Source organism: Symphalangus syndactylus, chromosome 5 (assembly GCF_028878055.3).
Source record: "Symphalangus syndactylus isolate Jambi chromosome 5, NHGRI_mSymSyn1-v2.1_pri, whole genome shotgun sequence".
NCBI lineage: Eukaryota > Metazoa > Chordata > Mammalia > Primates > Hylobatidae > Symphalangus > Symphalangus syndactylus.
Genome location: NC_072427.2, coordinates 16808812 through 16817182, shown reverse-complemented (window position 1 = coordinate 16817182; position 8371 = coordinate 16808812).

Here is an 8371-nt window from a genome sequence, read left to right as displayed (position 1 = left end):
TCATCTCCCCACGTTTAAAAAAGTTTTCTGAGTTATAAGACTCTCATTTTCTCACATTTTAGCATTTCTAAAATTGAGTTCTATCTTACAGTCATTGTCAAGAGAAACTTGGCACCAGGAGGGGCAGGAGAGGTGATCTGGGGGTGTCCACGGCAGCCTCAAAGAGATGGTTGGTGTCTTCACCTCTGAGACCTCTGATCCATTGTTTGCACTGGAAGCACCATGAATGGGTGAATTTTAAAATCTGAAAACATATTTGTCACTTAAAACGCCATTAGAAAAAGTAAACGCCGGTGTAGTTTCTAGTGAAATTTTATTATGTATATAGAAGATTACCTGTCATAGACAGGCAACATAATTAAAGGCCATAGAAATTGCCAGGCTCATCAGATAGATCTATATTAGGAAACCCTCAGCCTCCAGTAACAGAAGCCACAATTTGAAGTGGCTTGAACCATAAGGTCATGTGTTATCTCGAGGAACAGTGAAACCCAGAGGGTTCCTGGGAAGGTTGAGTCAGTGGCAACATTACCAAGGAGCTGGCCTTTTTAACTCTTTTTTTTTTTTTTTTTTTTTTTTGCCATCAACTTCAGACACAAAACGTCCAGAGGAAGAAGACAGCAGTGTGTAGTGAGGCATGCCCTTTGGATCAAGAGCCCTTCAAGCTGATTTCTTTCCCATTCCATGTACTGCACAGCTTAGGCCTGTCCACCCCCAAACTAATCACTGTCAAGGTGATGAAACTACCATGATTGGCTTGCAATACCAGTGTGAGACAGCATGGATGTGGGGAAGTCATCCACAATCTCCACAACCACATCCTCGAAGCTTCATAGAGGAGAAGCTGGCCAACTGATTCGTGTATCACAAAGGACCATGATTCAGGTACCAAGCATCTATCTGCCAGATGCCAGGAACTGCGCCATTTCCTCCAATAGATAATTCAATTAAGGAGAAATTAAAAACTCAAGCAGTTGGAAAGTGCACGAAAGAGCACATGAAACCCTGGTGTTCTTTGACATGCTGTAGAATGACACTGTTGGTCCCAAATATTCTAAATCAGTTGGGGTCCTAAACAAGAACGACACAGAGCAGCCTGCCGCCGTGATGCCCAAAGAGAATCATTCTAGACCCTGAAAATGTGAAGAAGCTGAAAACTGAACTTGGACTTTCATGTGTGTAAAATGTAATAAAATGTGATGATGATTAATGAAACATCATGCTTTAAAAGGTACAATTCTGGGCCAGCCAAGGTGGCTCATGCCTGTAAACCCATCACTCTAGGAGGCTGAGGCAGGCAGATCCCTTCAACCCAGGAGTTTGAGACCAGCCTGGGCAATAGGGCAAAGCTGTTTCCACAAAAAATGCAAAAAATAGGCAGGCGTGGTGGCATGGGCCTATAGTCCCAGCTACTTGGGAGGTGGAGGTAGGAAGATACACTGGCTTGAGCCTGGCAGGTGGAAGTTGCAGTGAGCTGAGATGGTGCCACTGCACTCCAACCTGTGTGAGACAGAGAGACCCTGTCTCAAAAAAAAAAAAAAAAGAGAGAGAGAGGTACAATTCTAATTACAATTACAGTAATTAAATTGTAGAGAAAATAAAAACTTTCATGTTACGACAAATTTTTAAAGAATTTCATGATGGTGGTACTATCAATGTGCATTCATGATTTTAGGAAGATATATCTTTTTTCCTGCTCTTTCTGGTGGGTGTGCAGTGTTTTTCTGTGTATCAGTAGCACTCATATGCAACAATCTGGTGTGTACCGGAGTGTCCAAATTGTGGCCTTTATCACTATTTTCCATTAAAAGTAGCTGATTCCATGGATTAGGGTAAGAACTGGAATAATTATTTTGTGGTCAAAAAATTCAGATGCTTTTAAAATGTATGTTGTAGGCCTGAAATGACAAAAGCCCCAACTTAAAGGGGTTCTTACCAGCCAATTTGTGACATCATGAGCTTCAGAAGAGCAAAGAATAATTATAGTTGCTTGAAACAAACTGAGTCTGTAAAAATTCCTTTTGTGGAATTTGACAAGCTGATTTTACTACTTACATGGAAAAGCAAAGTGCCGGAAGTTGCAAAAGACACTTGCAGAAGGGCAGTGTGGGTGGATTTGCCCAAGAAGATGTGAAAACATATTTGAAACTATTGTAATTCAGACAATGTGTTAATGCTACAGGAATAACAAATAGAACAAATCTGGAAACCAGATCTATGACAGAGTAGAGAGTGCAGATCAGTGGGGGAAAGCTATTCAATCCATCAGGCCGAACCTGGTCCATTGTTCATCAGACATCAGTAAATCAGAAGTTTCCAGCTGACATTCGAGAGAACTCTTAAACTTCCTGCAGTATACAATTTACTTAGAGAGAAACTCAAGGCTGAGTATGGTGGCTCACGCCTGTCATCCCAGCACTTTGGGAGGCTGAAGTGGGAGGATAGCTTGAGCCCAGGAGTTCAAGACCAGCCTGGGCAACATAGCGGGACCTCATGTCTACAAATAAAAAAAATTAGCCGGGCATGGTGGTGTGCACCTGTGGTCCCAACTACTCTGGAGGCTGAGGTGGGAGGATTGCTTAAGCCTGGGAGGTCAAAGCTACAGTAAGCTGTGATTACACCACGGCACTCCAGCCTGGATGATAGAGACCCCATCTCCAAAGAGAGAGAGAGAGAGAGAAAGCACAACTAAAAATTCAATTAGGAAATGTATAAGACGGTTATCCACGTGGAAGAAAAAAATTGGATTCCTACTTAAACCATACTTATAAAAATTAATTAAATGTAGGGCTGGCCCAGGTGCAGGGGCACATGCCTATAATCCCAGCACTTTGGGAGGCTGAGGCAGGCAGACAACTTAAGCTGAAGGGCTGGAGACCAGCCTGGGCAACACAGCGAAACCCCATCTCTACAAAAAAATGCAAAAATTAGGTGGGCATGGTGGTGTGCACCTGTAGTCCCAGCTACCCTGGAGGCTGAGGTGATAGGATAGCTTGAGCCCTAGAGGTCAAGGATGCAGCGAGCCATGATGGCGCCACTGCACTCCAGCCTGGGTGACAGAGTGAGACCCCGTCTCAAAAAAAATAATAATAATTAATGAAATGTAAAATGGCTAAAGCGTTAGAAGAAAATCATCATGGCAAATATTATTAGGGGAGCACCATCATAACTTCATGGTAGGGGAGAGCTTTTAAAACATAACTCTCAGCACCATAGGAAAGGTTAAAAACAAACAAAAATCACAACTCAAAACCGCAAACCACGAAGGGAAAGAGTGGTAATTGTGACAAAATCAAAATTAAGAACTTTTGTTCATTGAAAGGATGAACAAAGAAACCAGAAAGAGAATGAAAACACAAGCAACAAGCTGGAAGAAGATATTTGTGATATGTATCCTTGATAAAGAGTTAGTATTCAGGAAATATAAAGAAGTGCTAAAAATCATTGAGAAAAACTAGGCCTGGCAGGATGACTCACACCTGTAATATCAGCACTTTTGGAGGCTGAGGCAGGAGGATCGCTTGAGCCCAAGAGTTCAAGGCTGCAGTGAGCTATGATTGATTAAACCATTCATTCTAGCATGGGTGACAGAGCAAGACCCTGTCTCAAAAAGAAGAAAGAAAGAAAGAAGAAAGAAAGAAAGAAAGAAAGAAAGAAAGAAAGAAAGAAAGAAAGAAAGAAAGAAGGAAGGAAGGAAGGAAGGAAGGAAGGAAGGAAGGAAGGAAGGAAGGAAGGAAAAGAAAGAAAGAAAGAAAGAAAGAAAGAGAAAGAAAGAAAGAGAAAGAAGGAAGGAAGGAAGGAGAGAGAGAGAGAAAGAAAGAAAGAGAAAGAAAGAAAAGGAAGGAAGGAGAGAGAGAGAGAGAAAGAAAGAAAGAAAAAGAGAAAGAAGGAAAGAAAGAAGGGAGGGAGGCGAGGGAGGGAAGAAAGAAGAAAAGAGAAAGGGCAAATACTTCACAAAAGAGGAAATGCAGATATTAAATAAACACCATAAACAATGTTCAATATCATTGCTAATCAGGGAATTAAGTCCATGACAAGATTCCGTTTTACTCTCCTCAAATTTACGAAAAGTGATTAAATTAGACAATATCAAGTGCTGATGAGGATGCTGAGTAAGGGGACTCATATACTTCTGGTGAGAATGTAAATCAGAGCAACCACTTTGAGTGGCAATTTGTCAATATCTAGTTAATGATACACACACTTTATCATTTAGGAATCCCACTCTTAGTCATATTCCCTAAGAAACTCTTATAAGAATGTTCATTATCACAAAGTATATAACAGTAAAAATACAGAAACAGGCCGGGCATGGTAGCTCATGCTTGTAATCCTAGCGCTTCGGGCGACCGAGATGGGTGGATCACTTGAGGTCAGGAGTTCGAGACCAGCCTGGCCAACATGCTGAAACCCCACCTCTACTGAAAATACAAAAATTTAGCCTGGCATGGTGGCAGGCGCCTGTAGTCCCAGCTACTTGGGAGGCTGAGGCAGGAAAATCGCTTGAACCTGGGAGGTGGAGATTGAAGTGAGCCAAGATCGTACCACTGCACTCCAGCCTGTGGGACTAGAATGAAACTTGGTCTCAAAAAAAAAAAAAAAAAAAAAAAAATATATATATATATATATATATGGAAACAATACAAATGTCTATTGACAGGAGAGTGATGAGGCAGAGAATACAAGTTACCCCCATCCCTGGGATCTACTTCCCCTCCATTGAGGACTTCTGATTTTTAATTAGATGCATAGCCACTCCAAATGAAAACTCTATTTCCCATCCCCCTTTTAAACCAGGAGTGGTCATGTGACTAAGTTCTGTCCAGTGGGTTATAAGCAGAAGTAGTTGTAATTTCTGGTGTGGAGGCATGCCATTCTCCTTTCTCCTTGTTCTTTTCTGCGGCTAGAATTTGGAGTTGATCGCTGGAGCTGGAGCAGCTGTCTTGGCTCATGAGGTGACTTTAGGAAAAGAAATCATTCACAACAGAACAGTAAAATAGAAGGAACCTCAACCCCTGGCACTGCTGAGTGTCATCCCAGTCTGGACTACTCATCTCTGGGCATTTACAGGAGAGAGAAATAAACTCCTATCTTGTTTAAATCACTGTGTGCTAGACTGTACTATTGTTCAGCAAATATTTGCTCCCTTTCCCCTTCCACTGGGGGAGAAGTCTACTTCCCTGTCCCACTGATGTGGACTTGGCTGTATGACTTGCTTTGGCCAATGGAATGTAAGTAGATATAATACAAGGAGAGGACTTGTGGTGAGACTTGGTTCTGTGCTCCACGTGATCTGTTGTGAGAAGAGTATGCCCCAGATAGCCACTGACCCCTTATCCTGGAGCCCTGAAATGGCACCCCTGGTGCAGAACTGAACCCATGCACAGCCTGTAGCCAAGTTCAGCTGATCTGCAGGCTGAAGCAGAGCCACCAGGAGTACCGCTGTGATGAGCCAAACCATAGTTGACCTATGAACATAAAAACAAATGCATGTTGTTAGCCAGGTGCGGTGGCTCACGCTTGTAATCCCAGCACTTTGGGAGGCCGAGGCGGGTGGATCACGAGGTCAGGAGATCGAGACCACGGTGAAACCCCGTCTCTACTAAAAATACAAAAAATTAGCTGGGTGCGGTGGCGGGCGCCTGTAGTCCCAGCTACTCGGGAGGCTGAGGCAGGAGAATGGCGTGAACCCGGGAGGCTTGCAATGAGCTGAGATCGTGCCACTGCACTCCAGCCTGGGCGACAGAGCGAGACTCCGTCTCAAAAAAATAAAAAATAAATAAATAAATAAATGCACGTTGTTGTAAGCCACAGTTTTAGGATAGTTTGTTATGCAACAGAATCATGGCAAAAGCTGACTAGTATACATTGTTATTGGGAGTCTTCTGTCTTTTAAAACCGAATCCATTCTAATTCAAATGACTGAGTAAATTATGGCATATTTATATATACTCATTAAATATAGAGTTTTAGAATAAAAATCTCTAATGAAAACGAATGAAGCTCAAAAACATAATTTTGAGTGAAAAGAAGCAAATCTCAAGAATACATATAATCACACTTAAATAAAGCTCAAGGCATGCAAAACTCAATCATATTGTATTGGGGTGTATATATAGGAGGTAAATCTATAAAGAAAAGCAAGGGAATGAGAAACAACAAAATTCAGGACTGTGGTTTTGGCAGGTTGGGGCTGGGGATGGGAAGGGATTGTGGAGGTCATACAGGATGTTCTAAAGGTACTGCTTGTGTTCTGGATGTAGAGCAGTGAGTAGAAGGGTCCAATAGTACATCCTAGATGGGAAGCTGACCACACAGGCTTGCTCCCCTCTCTGCGCACAGAGGAACCTCTAGATGACCGCGCTAGCTCTAATGACATACTAACAAGGTATGCAGAAGTTTCCATTGACTCAGTTTACAGAAAAGCTTAGAAGAATTTGACTTTTTAGTTTGTAAACAACTTTTTTTTTTTTTTTTTGAGATGGAGTTTCGCTCGTTACCCAGGCTGGAGTGCAATGGCGTGATCTTGGCTCACTGCAACCTCCACCTTCTGGTTTCAAGCGATTCTCCTGCCTCAGCCTCCTGAGTAGCTGGCAATTATTACACTTCTTACAGGTGCATGCCGCCACACCCGGCTAATTTTTCTATTTTTAATAGACTCGGGGTTTCACCGTGTTGGCCAGGCTGAGCTCGAACTCCTGACCTCGTGATCCGCCGGCCTCGGCCTCCCAAAGTGTTGGGAATTACAGGTGTGAGCCACCTAATCAACATTTAAATATTTAAAATCATTTGATATATGCATTTGATAAATTTTGATTAAGTATGAAGTATTTAAATGGTTAGGAAATTTATGCTTAAGACAATGAGCATCGGAGAACGAGTCATAGTGGTATCTCTCTCCATGCCCAGAAGTCCCTTGGATATTAAGATCCTAGATAATTATGGGAGGAAGTCCAGGCATGGTGGTTCACACCTGTAATCCCAGCACTTTGGGAGGCCGAGGTGGGCAGATCACTTGAGGTCAGGAGTTTGAGACCAGCCTGGACAACATGGTGAAACCCCGCCTTTACTTAAAATATGAGAATTAGCTGGGCATGGTGGCGCACGCCTGTAATCTCAGCTATTCAGGAGGCTGAGGCAAGACAATCGCTTGAGCCTCGGGGCACGGAGGTTTCAGTGAGCTGAGATCCTGCCACTGCACTCCAGCCTGGGTGACAGAGCAATACAGTCTCAAAATAAAATTATGGGATGAAAAAGGGGTAAATAATTGCCTGGATAAATGTATGTTATTGTCTGTAATTGCATCTCCAAAAGCTGTGGCTGAGTTAGAAGTGGGTTTTGTAAGCTAGAATGGAAGGCATTGGGTATTTCTCTGAAGGACCCTCGGCAACCCGATGTGAAGTGGAGGTCTTTGCTAGGTCCTGAGCTACACTGAAGATACTGAGTGTGGGTGGGCCTTGCCAAAGTGATGCCCCGCAGAACACAGGAAAGTCCCCCAGTGAGCCTAGAACCAAGGAAGCAAACGTCTGCCATTTAGAGGAGCTACTTTGCCCTTGTTACTGGCCAAAATGTGTTCAAAATACTAAGAAGCAGGTTTAGTGTACCTTGCTGCCTAATCAAGAGGTTTCTAAGAGTAAAAAGAAACTTACGACTTACACTGTTTGCTTCCTGAGCTGTCCTATTCCATATGCAGCCTCCAGCACCCGTGCTCAGTCCCAAGGCTGGGTGAAGGAACTGGGCCTGACCAGCAGGCATGTTGGCGGCCGCAGCCCTCATGGGCTGAGGAGGCAGCTTTCCTGCCTTCTGGAGTATAGCCTAGCAGGAGGAGCCACAGGACGGGGGAGGAGTAGAGAGCTAGGAATGTGGTTTCCGGAGCACCAGGAAGAAAGCAGCATGGGCGGGTGAGGCCCAGGACAGGCAGGCATTTCTTTCTGCACATCTAGGCCTGAGGTCACTTCTCCAGCATCTGTCCATGGGAGCCCTGCCAAGGCTATGCTGGGTTCTGTCTGCTCAGCGCTGCTGTATCAGCTTCTAAGAACCCCTCTTGCCAACTCCACCCCTCATCTTCCCTCCCCACCCCCCAGGGAACTGCTGGGTGTAGTTTATATCATGGAAGTGGGGTGGGGAGGGTCCATGGCTGGCTCAGGGGCCTGGCCACGTCTTCATGTGTATATCTACCAGCCTCTCTCATGTCACCATTCTTGGCGTCCTCAGACTCCAAAACCACAGATCAAGGCCCATGACTCATTACACCAAAGATCTGCCAGGGCCCCAGAGTCAGTTCCAGGGCCCTAGAGTCAGTTTCAGGGAGCGGGGCTTCTGGGTGTGCAATAGAGTGGGAGCTAATGGAGTGGGTGCTTACGTGTCTGAG